The 24,989-nt window shown below is 41.9% G+C and overlaps 1 protein-coding gene across 1 annotated transcript in view; it reads left to right on the plus strand.

The window, feature by feature from the left end:
• Positions 1 to 24,989, plus strand: part of LOC126191126 (sex peptide receptor) — a 456,047-nt gene that overhangs the window by 351,051 nt on the left and 80,007 nt on the right. Inside the window, exon 3 of the mRNA XM_049931875.1 lies at positions 17,773 to 17,818. The gene's annotated coding sequence lies outside the window, so the exon portion shown is untranslated. The remainder of the gene's footprint in view (positions 1 to 17,772; positions 17,819 to 24,989) is intronic.

The raw sequence follows: 24,989 nt of genomic DNA on the forward strand, positions 1-24,989 counted from the left end.
ACGGGGATGTAGTCTTTCACCCCTACTGTTAAATCTATATATCAAAGAAACACAATAATAAAAGTAAGTTTTGGAGCTGGAATTAAAATTCTAATATGAAAAATATCAGTGATAAGATTGGCTCATGACATTGCTATCCTCAGGCAAGGTGAGGAGAATTACAAGAATGAGTAGTCTAATGAGTACAGAATTGGGATTACGAGTAAATCTAAGAAAGGAAAAAGTATTGTGGAATAGCACAAATGAAAACAGAGAGAAAATTAACATCAGGATTGTTTATCACGAAGTAGATGAAGTTAAGGAATTCTGATACCTAGGCAGCAAAATAACCCATGATGGTTGCAGCAAGGAGGACCAAAACGCAGACTAGCTCTTCGTAAGGGGGTATTCCTGGCCAAGAGAAGTCTACCAGTATCAAATATAGATCTTAATTTGAGGACGAAATTTTTTGAGAACGTATGTTTGGAGCACAGCACTGTATGGACTGTGGGAAAAACCAGGAAATCACAGAATCGAAGCATTTGAGATTTGATGTTACAGAAGAATATTGAGAATTAAGTGGATTGGTAATGAATGGATTGAGTAGGTTCTCCGCAGTATCGGCGAAGAAAGCTGTAGAGAGTAAAAGCAATATAGTAAAACAGAGATTGGAATGCAGCCAGCACGTAGCTCAGGGCGTAGGTTGCAAGTGCTACTCTGAGATGAAGATGTTGGCACAGGAGAGGAATTTGTGGCGGGCTGCATCTAAACAGACAGAAAACTGACGACTCACAAAAAAAAAGAAAAGCGCACTGCTAGTATTTTTTTTTTAAAACTATTCAAGTTACTTATTTTTGCTCATTGTGTCGTCAGCCAAGGCTGTGTGTCCGCCTTTGTTGTCCCCAAGGACGGAAGGAGTGTACAGTTATCCAGTCGCCGGACGAACAAGGAATTCGGCAATTTCCCACATTCTTTTGAGTACTTGCCTTGTGTCTCAGCAGCTAAAATTCTGATAATGTGTTTCTTTCGGCATTTTCTTCCTGTATCAAAAATTTTACAACAGATTTCTACATGTCAGACAGCGCAGTTCCCTCGTCAGCAAGTGCAGCGTAGCTCGAGTATTTACAACATTCTGAAACAGTTGTAGTCCATAACAAACAACGAAAATCCTTCGACAGTGGTCGTTCGTCGGCCTCTGAGTAGACGAGTTAGTAAAAAAATCCAGGAAAATATGGCTTACTCAAACACAGGGTAATATCAATTGAACTTTTGGTGCTTGATAGAGCCCTCATATAAAATGAATGATCGTTGGACAATAAGACCTTATGAAAACATTCAAAAGGTCACGCGGAAGAGAAATAAATGTAATTTCCAGGTGAGACAGTAGAGATTGTTAACTACGTATCATGTTTACGTTCCAGATTACAAATGTTTTTAACAATGACGATCGTCAGCCTCCGCCACAATCTGGAACCTCACTAGATACAGCCGTAACTACTGCACGAAACTTTTCAGGTGGTATGTTGGCTACCTCCGTGAACCTTGTCTTTCAGGTAACCCCACAACACGAAATCACGCGGCGGTTTTCTCGAAATGTGTTACAGCCTCAGGAGAAATGTGAGGTGGAGCTCCATCCCTCGTCAAAACAGTTGCATCCGAAGCACCTCTCTTCATCGAATATGGATGACGTGCTGTCCAAGCAGACTACAGTAACGGCTGCCGTTCACGCTCCGCCTCCTTGGTCCTTGGAGGTTCGAGTTCCTCCAAGGATATTGGACCAATCACGAACAGTGTCCTGAGGCCAAACCCCACAGTGACACAATGCAATGGAACTTCATGAACTTTCGTTGGCGAAGACGTTTCAGAAACGTTAGCGTTCAATGATCCGGTGGGCATAAAGTGTACTCCATCACTCCAGAAAATGTTCCAAGTCCACATGTCAGCTTCAACCCTTGCAAGGACCGTAAGAGCGAAATGTAATTTCTGTCTGTCTCTTTGCGTATTTCTTTCTGTTAGCTTCTGTACTATACTGTGGCAATTCTTTTTTATATATATACATAGTTAAGGCTCACGACCATTGAACCATCTTCTTCTGTGCGGATGCACAAACAGTGCACGAACTCTTACGGGAAGCGGAAAAAAGCCGCGAGTAATGAGTACAATGGGCAGGGGCACTATGAATATAGTGCGGGACAATAAGTTGGGAATGTGGGTCTCGCGGGAGGCGTGCCAGAGATAAGTCCCTGCAGTAGTACTATCATCTGTGTCCTCGATAGGTCAGATGGATGCCGGCACGGTAGCTCAGCGTGTTCGGTCAGAGGGTTAGCTACCCTCTGTAACAAAAAAACCGTGTTAACCGATCAACGACGAACTTAAACGGGTGCCTTATGACGTCCGCCCCGAGCAGATGCAACGAACGAAAGCGAACAAAATCAAATTTAAAAAAAAAAAAAAAGTATAGAGCGTCAGCCACGTAAGCAGAAGATCCCTGGTTCGAGTCCTTGGCGGTGCAGACATTTTCAACTGTCCTCTTTGACTTATATCAACGCCTGTATGCCTCTAGAGGTATTCCTTTCATTGTAATGTAATTCTTTTCATGCTGCGTGGAATAGCCGTGCGGTCTTAGGCGTCTTGTCACGGCTCGCGCGGCTTACCCCCGTCGGAGTTCAAGACCTCACTCGGGCATGGGTGTGTGTGTTGTCCTTAGCGTAAGTTAGTTTAAGTTAGATTAAGTAGTCCGTAAGCCTACGGACCGATGACCTCAGAAGTCTGGTCCCAAAAATTTCCAATTTTCCAATGGTACAAGTTCCGTCGAGCTGTGTTCTTTGGCAATGACATGCGAAGGCTACTTTCCTCCATAAGTTTGCACACCAATGTAGAAGAACAGATCTTCAGGAATATTCTAGCACACAACCACTAATGTTAGGAACATAATGCACGGCGTCGCCTACCTCCGGTCCTTAAGATGTGGCATATTCGATGTGATCTCGTGGATTGGCGTCGTAACTGGTTACGGATTCAGCAGTCAAGATAAACGAGTACAGTTAAGCTGATGGAAGCTGTAGGGAAAGTAACACGCCTTATTTCCCGAAATACCTCTTTCGACTCAGTATTTTCTGGGCCGGGGTTTACCGTTCTCCATCATCTCTGAAAGAGGGTACTGCTGTCACAGACGCTCCCTGTATCCCACAGAATACGAATGTTTTTGTATGTATGTTTTGATGGAAAGATGTCAGATTTATATCCATTCTAGTACATTTTACACATATACTGCTATATGTTTCTGATAGACATTAAAGTGATAGTGTGTCTTAGAATGTTAGTGGATCATCTTTACCTTACTGCTGTGGGTTGAAATTGCTCATTTTAGTAACCAGAAAGCAAAGACTTGTAATTAGTAGTAGTACAATACAAGCCTTTTCCATTATCCGTCTTAACACAGTCTGATTTTTAAATACTTTACTCGATTAAACGCACTGTACTACTGAAACAGTATACTGAAAGAACAATACACATCGTTTCTTCTCAGTAGTAACGATTTTAGAAGACACCAGATTTTGCGCACCTTGCGAGTGATTTCGAGCTGTTCGTATTAGTGTTTCACATATTTTTCACCACTCACATTCCGTACACGACGTGGCGTTCACATTATCTCAACGTATCTACTTACTTTTATGAACATTACTTTCATTTCTGCCCAGAGTAAGAAAAAATGTTCCCACGGCAGACGACAAAAACAAACGATGAACCGAGAACACTCACGTTATCGTACAAAGCTATGAGCGACTGTTACATGACTGAGCACTGCAACATTTATATCAATGTTCCATTTGTGTTCTCCAAATAACAGCCGCTCGCACCACGTGCATTTCGTACAGCCATATTACCGATTCACATTTATCTTCATCAGTCGACAGCCAATATTCCGATATCCTTCACTGTTATTCATTACTGACAGGTAATGAAAACCAATATGCACTTCAACCCGTAGCAATGAACCCATTCGATGTTTCAATATTTCGAGTACGGTTCTACCAGTGTGCTGTCGCTCATACAGATCAGGCGTTCATTCCGCGAACAGTAAACCTGATATGAAATGACTTTGTCAAGTAAAAGGATGAAAGTTAAACTTTTACAGCTTTGTTTACTGCAGATCCCTTGACGAAACCGAAACAATCCAAAACTTGTGAACCGGGAAGGTGACAGAAAAGTAATTTTTGCACTCAGACTGAGAGTGAGTTGTCTGCTGATGAAACGTAGAATAGTGATATACGGAATAAAGAAATACAATTTATGGTTTCGTATAGTGAGCAGCTGTAGCAAACTGGCAAAACGAGGGTGAGGTAAAGGCAGTTGCAGTTCACTCGATAACAAGGAGATAATTCCATAACAATGAATACCGCAAGACCATAGTAAAGGTTACTGTTTCTGTCGATTTCGTTGGAGATGTATTGCTTAACTGGTTGAAGCATAAGATCAGGAAATGACATACGTCCTCTGCGTTCCCCTTAAAAGGTGTAGGATACGGATAACGTAAGTTATGAAGATGAGAAGAGACGTGACCATTTTCTGTTTATAATTAGGGCACAGAGAGTTAACAAAAGAGTCACATTACTTTGTCAACATGATTTTGATTTCAGGCTGTGTGGTAACAGTGTTTGTCACTTTTCTCCCTTACTGTATAATAATTAAATCTATCATATTATCATTTCAATATTGTAGAGGACATGAAACACGATTGACTGAATCTGTTCCTACTGTAATAGCCTTAATTAATCAAACCCATTACAGCCCTCAACATTCAGAACCCATGAAACGTAAGAGGGCTTGCTGATTGTAATACCTCCGTATCTTGTACGTGAAAATTTAAAAGCTTTAAATACCAAACGTTATTAACATTCTACAACTCTAATTTTCATGTCCACATCCTTACAACCGTCTGACGCTAGAGAGCTCCGTGTTGTAGCGTGTAACATGGCGGTGTGTAACGTAATTATGTCGGTGCGTAAGAAAGAGCGTGCTGTAATCGAGTTTCGAATTCAGAGAATTAGTTCACACGCGGGGCACGCTCTGCTTCAGCATGACAATGCTAGACAATACACGAGCGCTGCGACTTTTGTAACAATCCGACGCCGTGGGTTAATTGTCATCGACCACTCTCCATATATTCCGGACTTAGCCCCATCAGATTTTCTTCTGTTTCCAGAACATAAAGAACACCTTCGAGGACTTCACCCTGACAGTGATAAAGTGATGCAAGCAGAAATGAGTGAAACATTCTACAATGACGGTATCAACAAACACGTCTATTGTTGGAAGAAATGTGTTTATCGGCAGGGTTACTATGTTGAGAAACAAATATGTAGACATGAAGCGGTAGGATTCCGAATTTTAATAACGTGTATTCTTTTTAGAAAAGAATCTTTAACTGTTTCCATATAAAAATTCGGAGGCGCTACTTTTCAGGTCGCCCTCGTAGTTCAGTCTCTAAATTCCACTATAAATCTGGAACAGTTACAATGTCACTCGCCTGACCAGTGTATTGAAAGATCTTCTACTGGCCGTTAGCACGAAGGTGAAAGACGAGGTGCGCTAGATCCATGACATGCGTCCACAGCAACGATACATTTCTCAAATAAAAACATTGTACAATTTTCATATTAATTTGTTATTGATACATTTCGACTTAAACATAGAATACAGTTTAGTATCTGTATTCACATAACCTCTTTGCAACATGTCACACATCCACCATGCAAGTGAAACCACCAGCGAACCTATGGACCCAAGTACAACCAATAACTTGTTGTCTATCAAATGGGGAGAATGCTTACATTGCATTTGGGAGATCAGAATACGATATAATTCGTTGTGAACAGTACGATATAACTCATTGTGGAAAACAAACCACTAATAAACCCCATATTTTAATGCACCAACATCATATTTATGTTCGTGGTAAGACTAAAAACTGACAAGAGCAAAACAGCAATCCTAACGTATAGGAAACATTATAACTACATGTTTTTACTCATAATGTATTCCTCACAGATAGCATGTATCAAATGTACATATCTGTTTTTAGGTTAACGAGTGTGGATAATTATATGCTTTATTTCCGAAATAAAATACATTTAATATTAGCCACAGAGTCACAGCTAAACAAACTTAGTAGTAGGAATGGCAACGACTGGGTAAACCGTTAAGCGCACATCTGTGTTGTAAAACATGACAGCGCATAAAATCCAGGTAAGTAGTGGTTATTAATGAAATACGAAAGGTGTGATCTTTCTAAAACCGAAGACTTCATGAACTCTGCGCGGTGCATTGGAGCAGACACTACCGGACGTAATATGGCTAGAGTATGAAACTATAATGGACTATTATGCAACAATAGATTCTCTATTGTGAATAAAACAAAATAATCTACAAATATATGAGACGTAATGGGAAACGGGAAGAGAAAGGGGCAGGAATGAACACACATCCATGTAGTAGCAGATGAAAATCACGCCAACGCAGATAAAGTACAGTAACGAGTAGGTCTCGGTCCTAATGCCTTCCATAACAATTTGAAAATTAAACATTCCATAAAGGGAAATTCTTCCAGTAGAAAAGTCAGAAAATCTGATTGCGACTAGATCTAGGGTGAAGAACATACAATGCAGATCCTGCTATCGCTGGTCCCTTAATATGCCCCCATGATAAGCCAATACCACGTTTACATAGTATACGAAAACCTGACAAAGACACGCACTTGTTGTCAACATTAACTATCGCGATAGGCTGCCTATAGTGCAAAATACAACTCGACAATGGGTGTATAATGGCACAAGTGATGAGTGAAAATAGCTTCCAATACTACCACTTCACAGAGAGGTACGAGAGCCTATGCGCCACTGATGCATCAACACTCGTCACAAAGTACATGACACCATTTGTATTGCTTGCGAGCTGGACACTGTTCTGGCAATGGTGGAGTCTTTTCGTCTGGAGGACGTTTACTTGGGATGAAATGGCACTGTAATCATATCTGCTATGTATCGTCTTTCGCCGTTGGGTGACACAGGATTCCCTTGGTTGATCATGTGGATCATTTTCTGTGAGGACAACCTCCACTTTCAGCAAGACAGTGCGCCTATCAGTTGCTCCTGAATGGCACAAGCAATACTCCACGGCCGTGAACATGTCAGGATCCAAGTAACGCCATGTATACCGAATGGGAACAGGTCGTCATTATCGTAAGTGATTGTTTTTGTGCATCAACTGTTTGTATGCAATCAAATGGGACCCATGGTACGTTAGACATCTGTTCCCAACTGTGAATGGTACATTGATCTTCCGGCTCATCTTGTGGATATGTTTGCTTTGCCCCTGGTTTACTTTCAGCTTCAGCAAGTCAGTGCACAACTTTACGGCTCGCTGATTAAGTGTATTACCCTTTCAACACCCTCATAAACTTTCTCTATCTCTTCATCTTCAGCTTGCGACGTCGGCATGTACGCCTGGACTATCGTTATCGGTATTGGTTTGCCGTCGATTCTGAATAAGAACAACCCTCCTGTGAACAGATCAGTGACAGGGTTGTTCTTATCAGAATCGACAGCAAACCAAAACCGACAAAGAAAGTCCGTGTATATATGCTGACGTCGCAAGCTGAAGCGACAGAGGAAGTATATGAGGCTATTGAAAGGGTAATACAGTACGTAAAGGGAAATGAAAATCTAACAGTCATGGGACACTGGAGTGCAGTTGTAGAGGAAGGAGTAGAGGAAAAGGTCACAGGAGAATAGGGGCTTGTGACAAGGAATGAGAGAGGAGAAAGACTAATTGAGTTCTATAATAAATTTCGACAAGTAATAGGCAATACTTCGTTCAAGAACTACAGGGGAGTAGGTATACTTCGAAAAATCCGGGTGCTACTGGAAGATTTCAGTTAGATTATATCCTGGTCAGATAGAGATTCCGAAACCAGATACTAGATTGTGGAAGTGTGAAGCAAAAATATTAACGAATGATTAGATACGCTTTAAGTTGTCTGAGGCTACAGATACAGCATTAAGGAATAGCTCAGTAGGCAGTTCAATTGATGAGAAGAGGACATCTCTAAAAACGGCCATCACACAAGATGGAAAGAAAAACATAGGTACAAAGAAGGTAACTGCAAAGAAATTATATATAACAGAAGAAATGGTTTAGTTGATCGATGAGAGGAGAAAGTAAAGAAATGTTTGGGAAAGCTCAGGAATACAGAAACACAAGCCGCTGAGGAATGAAATAAATAGGAAGTGCTGGGAAGCTAAGACGAAATGGCTGCAGGAAATAATCAAAGAAGAAATGATTGTCAGAAGCACAGACTCAGCATACACGAAAGTCAAAACAACCTTCGGTGACTTTAAACGCAAGGGTGGTAACATTATGAATGCCAAAGGAATTCCAGTGATAAATGCAGAGGAGAGAGTGGATAGGTGTAAGGAGTTCACTGAAAGTCTCTATGACGTGGAAGATTTGTCTAATGTGATAAGGGAGGAAACAGTAGTCGATCCAGAAGAGATAAGGGATCCACTATTAGAACCAGAATTTGAAGAAGCTTTGGAAGACTTAAGATCAAATAAGGCAGAAGGGACATTAGAATTTCTAAAATCATTGGGGGAATTGACCACAAAACGACTATTCACGTTGGTGTGTAGAATGTATGACTCTGGCTACATACCTTCTAGATTTCGGAAAAATATCATCCACACAATTCCGAAGGCTACAAGATCTGACAAGTGCGAGAAGTATTGCACAATCAGCTTAACAGCTCATGCATCCAAGTTACTGATTAGACTAATAGACAGAAGAATGTAAAAGAAAGTTGAGGATTTGGTAGATGACGATCAGTTTGGCTTTAGAAAAAGTAAAGGCACGATACAGGCAATTCTGAAGTTGTGGTTGATAATGGAAGCCGCCCGCGGTGGCCGAGCGGTTCTAGGCACTTCTGTCCGGAACCACGCGACTGCTACGGTCGCGGGTTCGAATCCTGCCTCGGGCATTGATGTGTGTGATGTCCTTAGGTTAGTTAGGTTTAAGTAGTTCTAAGTTCTAGGGAACTGCTGACCCCAGATGTTAAGTCCCATAGTGCTCAGAGTAATTTTTTTTTTAATAGTGGAAGGAAGACTAAAGAAAAATCAAGATATGGTCATAGAATTTGCTGACCGGGAAAAAGCATTAGACAATGTAAAATGGTGCAAGATGTTCGAAATTCTGAGAAAAATAGGAATAAGCTATAGGAAGAAACGAGTAATATACAACATGAACAAGAGCCCAGGGGGAATATTAAGAGCGGACGACCAAGAACGAAGTGCTCGGATTAAATAGGGATGTAGTCTTTCGCCCCTGCTGTTCAATTTATACTTCGAAGAAACTCAAATGGCTCTGAGAACTATGGGACTTAACATCTGAGGTCATCAGTCCCCATCGAAGAAGTAATGATAGAAATAAAAGAAACGTTCAGGAGTGGAATTAAAAGTTAAGGTGAAAGGATATCAATGACGTGATTTACTGATGACATAGCTATCGTGAGTGTAAGTGAAGATTAATTACATGGTCTGCTGAATGGAATGAACAATCTAATGGGTACAGAATATGGATTGAGAATAAATCGAAGAAAGACGACAGTGATGAGAATTAGCAGAAATTAGAACAGCGAGAAACTTAACATCAGGATTTGATGGTCACGAAATACATGAAGTTGAGGAATTATGCTACCTAGGCCGGAAAAAATGACGGACAGAACAAGGAGGCCAAATGAAGTCTCCTAGTATCAAACATAGGCTTTAATATGAGGAAAAAATTTCTGAGAATGTACGTCTGGAATACAGCATTGTATGATAGTGAAACATGGACTGTGGGAAAACCGGAACAGTAGAGAATCGAAGCATTTGAGATTTAGTGGTACAGACGAATTTCTAAAATTAGGTGGACAGATTTTGCAAGGAATGAGGAGGTTCTGCGCAGAATCGGAGAGGAGAGGAGTATGTGGAAAACACTGACAAGGAGAAGGGAAAGGATAATAGGACATCTGTTCAGACATCAGGGGATGACTTTCATGGTACTACAGGGAGTTGTAGAGGGCAAAACCTTTAGAGGAAGCAGAGGCTGGAATACATTCAGCAAATAATTGAAGACGTAGGTTTCAAGTGCTACTCTGAAATGAAGAGGTTGGCCACAGGAGAGGAATTCGTGGAGCGCCGAATGAAACCAGTCAGAAGACTGATAACCTCCCAACCCCTCGCAAAAAAATATAACCTAACGTTCCACAGACGTTAAAGTTATCTGCCTCCTTTCTCCTACACCTCCTCGCAACATTAACTGATCGAAATCCTATTGACAACGTTGTATGAGATGTACAGGCCATTGACAAATATCCTACTACTTCCCGTCTGTTGTGCACAGGGTAAACAATATTTATTAAGGATCGCTCCCAGCGGTACTGTTTTATTGAAGGCATTACATTTTTCACTGTTAAGCTGAGGTTCAAGGTACAGTTTCGGTTCCAAGGTTCTTTTTATTTTTCAGTACTTAAAGCACGATCTGTTTCGGGCTATTACACGCCCATCATCATGTGTAATAGTGAAAATAAACAAGAGCCCGAAGCTCTACTAACATTTAAACGTCATAATGCGTACGAAAAAGGGAAAAAGAAATTCCAAATAACATTTTAGAAAACAGTTGTTGGGCTAGGTGTGGTAAAACATTAGTCAATGGCAAAGCGACACTAGACAATCCTACGGACGACTGCCTGGATAAAGAAATTTGCAATGAACGCCAGGACATTTACACTCTGTGCTGTGGCCCCGAGTGCCTGATGGACGCGGTGTAACAGCAGTTTGTGTGTAAACAGTAAAACACAACGAAAACTTTTGCCCATTCCACTATGGTTCAAATGGCTCTGAGCACTTTGGGACTTAAAATCTGAGGTCATCAGTCCCCTAGAACGTAGAACTTCTTAAACCTAACTAACCTAAGGACATCACACACATCCATGCCCGAGGCAGGATTCGAACCTACGACCGTAGCGGTCGCGCGGTTCCAGACTGAACCGCCTACAACTGCTCGGCATAATCGCCGGCCCCATTCCATTAGTGTCATGTAAGTTTTTAATTTAGTGGGGAAACATAAGGCGAGTTGGAATAACGTGCCACACTTATGAGGTAAACGAATGTACATAGGTGCCACTCCAATTAAAAAGCATCTCGTTATTAAACAAAATGTATGGCAGCAAAAGCTGTAAGTCCACACTCTCAAAAACTCGTATACCAATTAATAGCTATAGTACTAAAGGGACACAATGAATTGCTCCTACTATGTGTCTACAATATGAGGTAGAACCCAACATCTATACCTGGACTTACTTTCCAAGAGAAAAACTTCTAACGGTAATAAATTGAGTATAACCTACATATCACGTCGTACTGAGAAAGACGAAACGTCAGAACTTCATTTAATTATCCTCTCCCCAATCCCTTACGTATACTAAACAAGAAGTGTGGGGACTGATGACCTCAGAAGTTAAGTCCCATAGTGCTCATTGCCATTTGAGCCAAGAAGTGTGAAAGAAATAAAGGAATATCGTGTGGAACTAATTGATCTTAGCGACATATTAACGTTACTGTTAAGTCATCAAAAGCAGTTCTCTGATAGCTTTTATATCATTTTTAGAACTGCTAATACCATCTTCACATTGAGATTGCCTCACCTGCCTGTACGCATAAGGAGTCATGCCTACACAATTCTTCACAGTCGTATACTATGCTTGACTTCGTCCAGTATATATTTTAATTTAAATAGCGCAGTATTTTCTCTGAAATAACTGAAGTTCAGTTTCATTCACATTATGCAATGTGAATGAAACTGAGCACTAAATAATAGTTGGAACGCAAAGAACGTGCCAATGAAATTGCGCATTAAATAAGCGTTGGAACGTGCCATCAGGCGCAGCAGATGGAGTGGCTGTTAAGGACCAGACAAATGGCCTTTGCTAACAGAAAGTAAGAGTACGACGAAGAGGTGTGCGTGTAAAATTTACCAAATAACATAAACGGGAAATAGTGATGAACTGTATAGTCGAAATTCAGCTACAATTTCGGGGAACAATAATGTTTAATGGCTGGTCAAGGCAAAGCACTCAGTTCTCACGTGTACCCATTTCAGTGTTAACATCCAACATATGATGCGTTATGTGGTGATCGCACTATACAGGGTCTTTCACATTTCGGGGTACACACTTCTAGAGGTTGTAGAGGGGACTCAGTAGATTTGCTTATTTATTCGTGTCAAAATCATTGCATACAAGATAGACAAAAAGAGAAGAGCAAGCTAAATATATAAAATTTATGCATATACAGGAAATATAGATACAATATGAGGCAAATAGACCCAAATAACAGTATTTATATATGAACAGATTACAAACACTAAACATAATCAAACCAAAAATTAGCAACCTCGGCAGCGTTGTCCCTGGCCCACAGCAGGTCCTCCAGCGTGCAGGAAACTGGGCACTGAGGACAGATATACAGGTTTTTACTATCAAAAACAGTCTTAATTACAAATTATTTATTCCGGTTACCGGTGTCTACTAGAACAAATTTACCACCAGAAGGAGGTTCTTATTCATTGGTTTGAAGATAACCACAGTTGTGGTCAAAACCGGTCATCGGAATAAACACACTCCTGGAAATTGAAATAAGAACACCGTGAATTCATTGTCCCAGGAAGGGGAAACTTTATTGACACATTCCTGGGGTCAGATACATCACATGATCACACTGACAGAACCACAGGCACATAGACACAGGCAACAGACCATGCACAATGTCGGCACTAGTACAGTGTATATCCACCTTTCGCAGCAATGCAGGCTGCTATTCTCCCATGGAGACGATCGTAGAGATGCTGGATGTAGTCCTGTGGAACAGCTTGCCATGCCATTTCCACCTGGCGCCTCAGTTGGACCAGCGTTCGTGCTGGACGTGCAGACCGCGTGAGACGACGCTTCATCCAGTCGCAAACATGCTCAATGGGGGACAGATCCGGAGATCTTGCTGGCCAGGGTAGTTGACTTACACCTTCTAGAGCACGTTGGGTGGCACGGGATACATGCGGACGTGCATTGTCCTGTTGGAACAGCAAGTTCCCTTGCCGGTCTAGGAATGGTAGAACGATGGGTTCGACGACGGTTTGGATGTACCGTGCACTATTCAGTGTCCCCTCGACGATCACCAGTGGTGTACGGCCAGTGTAGGAGATCGCTCCCCACACCATGATGCCGGGTGTTGGCCCTGTGTGCCTCGGTCGTATGCAGTCCTGATTGTGGCGCTCACCTGCACGGCGCCAAACACGCATACGACCATCATTGGCACCAAGGCAGAAGCGACTCTCATCGCTGAAGACGACACGTCTCCATTCGTCCCTCCATTCACGCCTGTCGCGACACCACTGGAGGCGGGCTGCACGATGTTGGGGCGTGAGCGGAAGACGGCCTAACGGTGTGCGGGACCGTAGCCCAGCTTCATGGAGACGGTTGCGAATGGTCCTCGCCGATACCCCAGGAGCAACAGTGTCCCTAATTTGCTGGGAAGTGGCGGTGTGGTCCCCTACGGCACTGCGTAGGATCCTACGGTCTTGGCGTGCATCCGTGCGTCGCTGCGGTCCGGTCCCAGGTCGACGGGCACGTGCACCTTCCGCCGACCACTGGCGACAACATCGATGTACTGTGGAGACCTCACGCCCCACGTGTTGAGCAATTCGGCGGTACGTCCACCCGGCCTCCCGCATGCCCACTATACGCCCTCGCTCAAAGTCCGTCAACTGCACATACGGTTCACGTCCACGCTGTCGCGGCATGCTACCAGTGTTAAAGACTGCGATGGAGCTCCGTATGCCACGGCAAACTGGCTGACACTGACGGCGGCGGTGCACAAATGCTGCGCAGCTAGCGCCATTCGACGGCCAACACCGCGGTTCCTGGTGTGTCCGCTGTGCCGTGCATTTGATCATTGCTTGTACAGCCCTCTCGCAGTGTCCGGAGCAAGAATGGTGGATCTGACACACCGGTGTCAATGTGTTCTTTTTTCCATTTCCAGGAGTGTACTTTGTGATCAAGACTGTTTTTGATAGTAAATTTTTGTAACAACGTTTATCACTGTTCACTCCTATAATGTATTCTGGTGTACAGGAGCTTGGTGATTTGCTCAGCAGCACATTCACATAAAGTTGATGGGTCCCCAAGAGAGTTCCACTTGGCCACATTATTTTTTGTTCTACCCACACCACTTCTTAGTCTGTTCAGGGATTTCCACGTTCTCCATTGCAGGTTTTCGTCTGGGGGGAGGACCTACGAAGGTGGAATTCATGATGCGATATCTGCGTTTCTGGTTGTCCACAGGTTTTCTCGTACCATTGACGTTGATGTATTGTCTTTGAAGGAAATTTTTGGAAAGCTCTTCCAAGATTTCAGCCTGTCTGGGGGAGGTTGGTGACCATGGAGCGGGTGAGCAGTGTTTAGTTCCACTTTGCTTCTCTGTGCGTTCGCGGCAGCTTCCCTTCTAAAATATGGTAGGGCTATCCCCACCAGGCTCTTTTTCTTGTAGGTAGCAGTTGCTCTCAGTTATCCTGACGTTATTCTACATGTCTCGTTGAGAGCAACTTCCGTATTCCTGGCATGAGCAGAACTGTACCAAACAGGGCAGGCGTATTCTGTGGCAGAGTAACATAATGCAACTGTTAATGTTCTGAGTACTGTCGGTTGGGCATTCCATCCGCTACTTGTGAGCTTTCTCACGGGCACGGAGAGAGCCTCCAAGGAGAGTGTGCGTTTTGCGCTTTACATACGCTCGTGCGTCTCCTGCGCAACAGTTAGAATTACCCACAACCGGCCGATCTTTCCACCACAGAAGAGTCGCTATGTGCGACAGAAAAAGCGCAGGTACTCTCTCTAAAGCCCAAAATTGACGATAATGACCATAAACATTGAGGGCTTATCTGCGAGCAAAGAAGAACTTCCACAAACTTAGTAGATAAAGCTTTACATCGATACCCACGTTCGGAAATGTCTTCCAGCGATGCTAAAGAGCGTAAAAAATATAGGCTCCGGCGACTGTAAATTTTTGTGTATATCCTGTGGTTCCGTGATGATGTTACAAACTTTCTGGGATTATGGAGAAGGATAAATGTATCCGTTTGAGGAAGGGTCCCTGTACTGGAAACGACAAGTCGAAAGTTATAAACGAAGATAGTTCTGGTACTACTGACGCTGAAATACATGTGCCGGTACTGTTGTAAGATTGTAGGATAGACAATTTTCAGAGGTGGCAGTATAGACAGAAACAAGAATAAATGTCTAGTAAACATGGGTTCTAAAATGCATATCTTAAAGGCTACAACCACTTGTTCAATACTGAGCGATAAGGCGCAGTGGTTAGCACATTGGACTCGCATTCGGGAGGACGATGGTTCAAACGCGGGCCCGGCTATTCATATTTAGTTTTTCCGTGTTTTCCTTAAATCGCTTCAGGCAAATGCCGGAATGGTTCCCTTGAAAGGACACGGCCGACTTCCTTCCCCATCCTTCTCTAATCCGACAATACTGATGGCCTCGTTGCTTGGTCCCTTTCCCCATCACTAACCCTCGTCAACCAACCAACCAACATGTTCAAGAGAGGAGATATGAATCACATTAGCATTGGTGAGCAATTGCTCATTTCTCCTCAGGTATGCGTTTTGGAAATCATGTTTACTCGACATTTCTTCTTGTTTTGGTCCATACTCACCTCTGAAAGTTGAATAAGCTGCATTCCTAGTGACAACAGTACCGGTACATGTATTCCAGTCTGAGGTATCAGAATGATTTTCTGTTGTAGCTTTCAACTCATTTGTTTCCGGTACAAATACCGATACCTCAAATCGATACATTTATCCATCTCCATCGTTCTAGGATCTTTGTAACATCATCACTGAATCAACATGTATATGCATAAATTTAGAGGCACCGGCGCATATGACTTTGACGGTCAGTAGCATTGTAGGATGACGTTGCGGAGGTACGTTCCGATGAAAAACTTGATCTACTAAGTCCTCTCTACAACCCTCGAAATGTCTGGCATGTATTGTTAAGCACTATGTATACCGTGAAATAGGAAAGAAGTTCCACGTTATCGAGACCATTTAGTGAAGCACACCTACTAGCCCTGCTCGTTCACTCTACAACTTTGTATCACGGGTTTGGAACAGCTACAAACGATGTACTTGGCCAGGAGTACCATGTCACCTACTCTACTAATGGGAAAGAAGTTCTATATCATCGTGAACATCTCACGCATACATGCGGAAAATCGTACACACAACTCCGTTACTGTGTTTTAACTCATGGAAAACGTTGCACCATCTGCGAGTTGGGAAAAAAAAGACAGATTACGGAGTGATGACCGCATATGTTTATTAAAGCACAAAAAACTCGTATTTCATTGCTTTTATATCCCAAGACTGCAAAATTAGGCCTTAATCCGTAACTGATGATCGTATGGAATGCTGGTCAAAGTTTCTTTCCAATCGTGTTTCAGTCAATACAATTGAAGCCAGATGCGGTATGAAAGCTTGCATCTCATTATGAGTGCGGCTCTAGGCGACACTTCCATTAGGCTGAGAATTAATTTTATGTCGTCGTGCCGCGAAGGAGCCGAACCACAATCAACACTTAGTTTCAGTCAAGAAGTACTTAAAAAAATCTTATGAACCGAGCACGCCACAAAATTGAAGTTAAATAACACATCCTAGTGTAACGAGCCTCTTTTATTATTTTATTCGAGTTTTAGTGAGATGTTAAGCCACATGTATTGCAAGAGAGGTTTTCACTACCTCTCTCCCCCTCCCACTCAGTCTCTCTCTCTCTCTCTCTCTCTCTCTCTCTCTCTCTCTCTCTCTCTCTCTCCCCCTCTCTCTCTCTCCCTACAGTGGCATGAATTTAATTCATAAAACAGGGGCCAACATACATGGACATGTAAGCTTCATAATGTCAGTGTGTTTTCCTTCTCAATGTTCATTTCAGTAATTATATTAAAAATCACTAACCATCTTAACAAGACAAAGGAATACGATCAATAACTTACGCAGAGTATGTTTAAAAATTTACGTGTTCTTTTGTGTAATGTGACTTTAACACGTTGTGTAGATCTTACACATGCTTTAAACAAAAACAAATACATTAAGAAAAAAGTTGCGTTTTTGCGCTCGTAAGTGCTTAGTTCCCATGTCCGTTTCTAGAGTTTCGAATGGCAAATAAACCACTCAGACGGGAGTATTTGGACGGGCAAAGTGCGATGGGGTAATTTCGAACACTGAACGGACTTTTTCCGCAAAGAACATGGTATTCGCGCCACATAACGCAGAATCAGTGTATCCATAGGAGAAAAACTGAAGCATTGGTGTAGAGCGGGGAGGGGGCATGGGGGGGAGGGGGCGCTGTTACTAGAATCTGTGATACAGCGAACGAAATTCTTTCCACTTCCTCTCGCTTTTCAGATTGGTGCTGCGACGAATACATTTTCACCGAAGAACATGCCTAATTTTTCTTCTTTTTCTCTCTTAAGTGCTTTAGTCGTTCCGTTGTCGGTCTCGATGTCAAAATTTTGATATGTATAACGAAATGTAAACCTTCTCCCTTTTTGGAGTGGCCTCGGTACCTGTTTCTTAACAAACTCCACGAGCTTTGAAGAAGACTCCAGCTAACGCTTGTTCTATTCTCATTTTCAGATACCTCACTAGCAAGGAAAAGGATAATGATGGCCCCATATCTCTGGTAAGTGATGGTCAGTTCGACAAAACTATAGTGTAGTTTCTGATAAACCAAAATATTTTAATGCAAAATTAAATCAATATATCATATTCGTTCATAGATAAAAGGATACCTCAAATTCACATTCCATTACAGTATCTTTATGAAAAAGTCTAGAAGGAATACAAAATAAGTGTGGCGGGTCCTTACTTAAGTCTAAATTATTTACTTAGTTTCTATGATTTCTTGGTTAAGTATAAGTAATGATAGTTAATGCTAGAGCACAGTCGTTAAGATTATGTTAGAGTGAGGAAAAACTAAATCGTAGCAACATAGTATAAACTACGGCAACGTGACGAGAATGTTTTTTCGCCATTGATATATAAGTGACGAAACAATGTAGACTCTAGCAATAGCATTCACATTGTCATACGCATCTCATTGCTTTGTTGATTTGATTCTGCAAAAACATTGTGAGACGACATCCATATGTTAGAGATGTTTTGTGGGAGTGTTTTGAGTCTGCTTACTAACATTTAATTGCACCGTTTATCTGCAGAACCATCTGCAATTTTCGACATCACGTTAAAGAAGTTCGATTATTTTCCTTATCTATCAACTATATTCGGTAATCTTGTTCAAATTCTACAAGGCGAAATCACAGAGAACTTAGTTAGGAGTTTTATTTCATTATCATTTCATTCGAAACAAAATTTTCTTGATCGCATTCCAGTTTCGTATAGGATTTCATTCTTATAGCTATATGAAAGTAATCATAATCACCCAGTACAAACAATATATAAGCGTGATTAGTCAAATTAAAAAATATATATATATATATATATATATATATATATATATATATATATATATATATTCATTTATTTATTTATTTGGTTATATAAGAGAGGACACTCTCCAGAAGAGCCATTTCTACACTTCATCTAACATATCTGATCAGTATATGTACCTCAAAGTGACAGCTTTATTTAATTGAGGACGAACTGTCAGCAGTGTGTTCTATAGGCTTCCGTCATAGCTCAGATTGCTATTGATGCCGGCCGGGGTGGCCGAGCGGATCTAGGCGCTACAGTCTGGAACCGCGTGACCGCTCCGGTCGCAGGTTCGAGTCCTGCCTCGGGCATGGATTTGTGTGATGTCCTTAGGTTAGTTAGGTTTAAGTACTTCTAAGTTCTAGGGGACTGATGACCTGAGAAGCTAAGTCCCATAATGCTCATAGCCATTTGAACCATTACTATTGATTTTTATGTTAAAGATGCGAAGACTGCAGCAAGAAATTTTACGATACTACCGAGAGAATGAAACTTTCTTTGCTCTGTGATTATAACCATTAAAATTACAACTGCCAGGACTCAGTCAACACCTAAAATTGGGAGAACCTTAATTCCCGTAGCAAATAACGCACTATAGCACGTTTGTGTTTCCAGAGACTTGTTTAACCTAATTTACCGAATAAGGCTAGGGTGAAATGTTAGCTGAAGTAGCATCTTGCACCATTCTCAGATTACCGTATACATTATGATGAATCTTATGACCTAACTGTTCAGAATGCTATGAGAGCATTTAGTATCATTATCAGTGATAAAGGTATTTTTCACTGGTAGAACACAGCTTCTGGTAATTCTAGTTTCTACATACGCCAAGTGTAGATGTAAATTCTGTTCACAATGTACTGGGCGGATATAAATAAAGTGACCTTGTTCCGATCTCTGCAGTGCGTGCTGTATACGTCACAAGGAGCTGAAACATCGTATGTGTGTTCATTAATCGGTGTTCTTGTGGACAATACTGAAAAAATATTAGTTCCACTTTCTGACACCGGATGAAAATATAGCTCTTCACGCAATTAGAATGTTGATTTATTTTAGTCTTTTATTTGTTTATCATTATCTGATAACCTCCATCAGGTCCTCTCTTACCTCGAACCAAGATTGCACATATACAACTCATTTTTACGTCGTAGTTACCCAAGAAATAACAATCTAATATGACAAATACCATTAAAATGACTTGAGCGTATATAGTGACAGTGTGAATAAATAATACTGAGTTGGAACTCTTAAAGTTAATACTGGCAGTACTTGCGCCCGCATCTCGTGGTCGTGCGGTAGCGTTCTCGCTTCCCACGCCCGGGTTCCCGGGTTCGATTCCCGGCGGGGTCAGGATATTCTCTGCCTCGTGATGGCTGGGTGTTGTGTGCTGTCCTTAGGTTAGTTAGGTTTAAGTAGTTCTAAGTTCTAGGGGACTGATGACCATAGCTGTTAAGTCCCATAGTGCTCAGAGCCATTTGAACCATTTGCAGTACTTGTACTGCTCCCACTACTACTACTACTTACTGCTTATTACTACTACTAAATTTGCAATGACCCTAATAGCATAAGTAGCTGAACTCAAACGTTTTAGCAGATCTTCAGTGTGTCTTTTCCAGTTCAACCCCTCATCAATACATACACCTAGAAATTTTGAATATTCGACCTTAGCTGCCGATTTCTGATCAAAGTCTATATTTATTAATGGTATCATTCGATTTTCTGTGTGGAACTGCATATACTGTGTATTGTCAAAGTTTAATGAGAGCCCATTTGCAGAGAACCTCTTAATGATTTTCTGAAAAACATCGTTTACAATTTCATCAGTTAATTCTTGTCTGTTGGGTGTGATAGCTATACTTGTATCAGCGGCAAAAAGTACCAGCTTTGCGTCTTCGTGAATATAGATTGGCAAGTCATTAATATATATTAAGAACAGCAGAGGACGCAAGACCGAACCTTGCGGTACCCCATTCTTGATTGTTCCCCTGTTTTAGAAATCGCCAGTTTTTTTGAATATACCCTTGTAAACCCTTTCTGCATCCATGACAAGATCCAGGTCATCGATTATCTTTAGTAAGGCAGAGGTTGTGCTGCGATGTTTATGGAAACGTGATTGGTGTTCTTCTAGTAGGTTGTTTGTGATTAGATAGTTTGTTAGCTGGTCGTGGACTATATGATCTAAGGCCTTGGATAAAACAGAAAGGATACAAATAGGTCGATGGTCAGAGGGTGCTGTGAAAACGTTCTTTATAGTTAGTGGCTTAACTAGTCGCTGTTTCTATGCTTCAGAAGAAACACATGTGGTTAAGAAGTGATGGAAGATATAGTGGGCAGTAATGGATCAGTAATAAGCTTCATCATTTGCAATATGATGCCATCGTGTCAAGTATCTGATACGCTCTGGGTAGAATTTTTCATGGCTACAGTTGTTTACCTCCATGAAGTACAGGTTCAGTTCCTAGTTTGGAACATTGTCGTCAGCTGCAGCTTTTACTTTAACTATACAAAGACCATGCAGGTTTTTTCATAGGACACCTAGTCTCTTTCTGTTGTCGGTTAATGTACATGCATACATCTCGTTGTTGTTGTTGTTGTTGTTGTCTTCAGTCCTGAGGCTGGTTTGATGCAGCTCTCCATGCTACTCTATTCTGTGCAAGCTTCTTCATCTCCCAGTACCTACTGCAGCCTACATCCTTCTGAATCTGCTTAGTGTATTCATCTCTTGGTCTCCCTCTACGATTTTTACCCTCCACGCTGCCCTCCAATGGTAAATTTGTGATCCCTTGATGCCTCAGAACATGTCCTACCAACCGGTCCCTCCTTCTTGTCAAGTTGTGCCACAAACTCCTCTTCCCCCCAATTCTATTCAATACCTCTCATTAGTTATGTGATATACCCATCTAATCTTCAGCATTCTTCTGTAGCACCACATTTCAAAAGCTTCAATTCTCTTCTTGTCCAAACTATTTATCGTCCATGTTTCACTTCCATACATGGCTACACTCCATAAAAATACTTTCAGAAACGACTTCCTGACACCTAAATCTATACTCGATGTTAACAAATTTCTTTTCTTCAGAAACGCTTTCCTTGCCATTGCTAGTCTACATTTTATATTCTCTCTACCTCGACCATCGTCGGTTATTTTGCTCCCTAAATAGCAAAACTCCTTTACTACTTTAAGTGTCTCATACATGAATTTTGCATTTCTCATAGCTTCACGGACGCTGTTGCGCTGTTGCTTAGAAGCAATATTGTTTTCAGAAAAAAGGGGAGAGGCGCTCAAACACGTGATAACCGCGGTTCTCGCACGTTTATTAAGATATGTTCACAACGTACAACATGTGTTCCGCATTGTCTCATGACTCAGCAGCATGTTTCATCAGTAACACGCCATGGTAAACAGTTAATCCTAGCATTTGCGGTGTAACCGGAGAGATATGTCATCATTTGTTATCCATCAGATCAGAAAGAGTCCGGATACATCCATGCTAGACGCGATCTTTCAGATACCCCACCGTCAGAAGTGACTTGGGTTTAGTTCTGGGGGATCAGGAAGGCCACACATCTTGAAACTGCCTAGAGATTTCGCGGTCGTTATCGAAGGTTTCTGGAAGTAAATATTTCGCCTGATAAGCGGCATGTGAAAGCCGTCTCATATTGGCCAAAAGTGGTGGTGCAGACACAGTTGCGTTCGTCCCACACTGGAGTCACATGTTGCACAAGGAGGTCTCATCTCCTCGAAGAAAAACGGACGGTGAATGAAGGAGCTCGTGAAGCCTGGTTAGGCGTAAGCTGAGTGCAGTGGATTTCGCTACAGAACATGTGACGGTGCAGAACACCACAGGCGACAGTTCTTGAGTTCACGGCACCGTGAAGAGTAAAATGTGTTTCTCTCGTAGAAAGAATGTTTCTCGGCCACATGTCATCTATTTCCATGAGTGTGAAAAACCGAAGGGCGAAGTCATGGCGTTACAACCTGTCTTTGAGCTTCATTTGGAGCGCATTCTGAATCTTACAGGGAGACCAGTGTAAACTGCGCCGAGAAATCTTTAGACCTGTTGACTAAAGGCTAGACAATTCTCATGACACACCTCGAACTCTGTCCGCAAAGTCTGAAGCATGTGCTGCACGGTCAGCTATAGCTACACCAACTCCATCAGCCACAAATATGGCAATGGACCGCCTCCCTCGCACTACTTCACCAACTGACTCATCTGTTTTTACAAATCCATATTCATATTCTTTAACCCAATTGGAAATGCTGCTTCTTCGCAGCTGCTTCTGACGACTATATTCCCGTAATGAAGCGCTGCTGTTGCTGCCGTACTGATGAATCAACTTTAACAGCAGTTTACGGTCTTTCTTCTCAATAGCCATTGCGTTACGTGCAGAAAATTTTTGTCTTCTTAACTCTTACATCAACGGTCACTTCACAAAAGAAATCAGCTTGCGTCGCCAAGTGACACACAGCAAACTGACGTCAAAACAGGAAACGTTTTACATTCTGACTGACTACAGCGCCATATTTTCAGCTGGTGACAGAAAGTGGAACTATCATTTATTCAGCGTACTTCGCGGGAACACCAATAAATGAAAATATTTACAATGTTTCGGCGTCCTGCGAAGTATGCAGCCTGTAACGCAGCACTCGGAACGCCATCAGTTTAATTGTAATTACACGCTACACTACATTCCTGATGTGCAATTTGATTATAATTAGAGTAGCATTTAAATGCTCTTATTTGAGAAACTGCTATCTCTGTCTTGCTTTCAGTATTAAACATGATCACATCCAAATAATCTGAATTAAATCGGTAGTGCTATTTCAATTAAGGAATGCTATACTGCGAAAGCAAAATCCTGGCTTCTCCTCATACTTCTATTCTAAACTTATTATTTACTCTGTCTCAGCTGTAATAACTCCAGGAATTACGAGAATGAATTCGTCAACAGTACGAGGTTTCTGGTAGCCACATAGTTAAAAAATCACAAAGACAAAACTTGGTGGCGAAGAAATGCTCCATCAAATTACTTGATGTGGAAACACTCGTCGATATCTGGTAGCCACTGAGGAAAATAGGTGAGCCTTTTAGTGAAAAAATACATGATTTGGAAACGTTCGTTGAACATCTGCACAATTCTGGCAAAGTAGACTGTTGTTCGATGTTAGTGGATCACATTTTCTTTTAAGTAGACGTGTACTCTCTTACGTTAACGTGTGTTAAACATGGTGTGGCAATCTGCACGCACAGTTTGTGCAGTAAATGTAGCATTTACCGACGTACGACGACGTTTCTTTCATCATGCCGTAGATCTTAAGATCCGTTGCAGCTAGAAGCCTGTATCGGCAAAGTGCACGTCCTGTTTGGTATGCCAACATTTCGTCTTATTTCTGGACGATATTGGAACTTAGATTCAGGAATTCTTCCATTGGTTGTCGACTATTCATGTGTCCAACACAATACAGTAACCTAAAATCTTTTCCTCTAAGATCCAGACCATGATCTGCTGCCGTATGTCATCCCGTCTCATTCTATTATTGTGACACAAAGAACTAAGCCCACAAATGTAATATGAGTGGAGCGCATCCTGGTTAATTTTTTTCTCTTACAATTCATAACGTACTAACATATGCGGAACTCGCTGCTGCCATTATCAGTGGAATTTCTTTATTGCATAAATCGTAGATTCTTTTGCGTAATATTGTGAGATTTTGACATGTGTAGAAAATCATGTTTGTAATCCTCAACTCCTTCTTGGCTGAATGCTGCCCTTCAGCCTAGAAAAACAGATCATTTAATTAGATCAGCTGTCTTGGTTTCGAATATTAGCTTCCATCGTCCTAGTGAGGATCCTAAGATGAAGACGGTTTGTACGAATTAGGGTTTTGACGTTATATGACTCTATAACTTCAAGCAATTCATACAGTTACTTGTGTATCAATCTTTCCTCATCGAAAACTGAGTAAACCAATTAACAGTTCATAGCCTACTAGTATGGCAGGTAAAGCTTAAAAGTTTGGAGGAATATTCCCTAAAAGGCTTTTTTTATCCCGAACGCCATGCGTTTAATGTTTACATTATTTTATAAAGCACTCCGTCTGCAGGCCACAAGTGGCCCATCGGGACCATCCGTGTCATCCTCAGCTGAGGGTGCGGTTAGCAGGGGCGTGTTGTCAGCACACCGCTCTCCAGGTCGTTATGCTGGATTTCTTTGACCGGAGCCGCTACTATTCGGTCGAGTAGGTCCCAAATTGGCATCACGAGGCTGAGTTCACCCGGAAAAATAGCAACAGCGCGTGGCGGCCAGGATGGTCACCCATCTAAGTGCCGGCCACGCCCGGCAGCGCTTAACTCCAG

The sequence above is a fragment of the Schistocerca cancellata genome, chromosome 6, assembly GCF_023864275.1.
Source record: "Schistocerca cancellata isolate TAMUIC-IGC-003103 chromosome 6, iqSchCanc2.1, whole genome shotgun sequence".
Classification (NCBI taxonomy): Eukaryota; Metazoa; Arthropoda; class Insecta; order Orthoptera; family Acrididae; genus Schistocerca; species Schistocerca cancellata.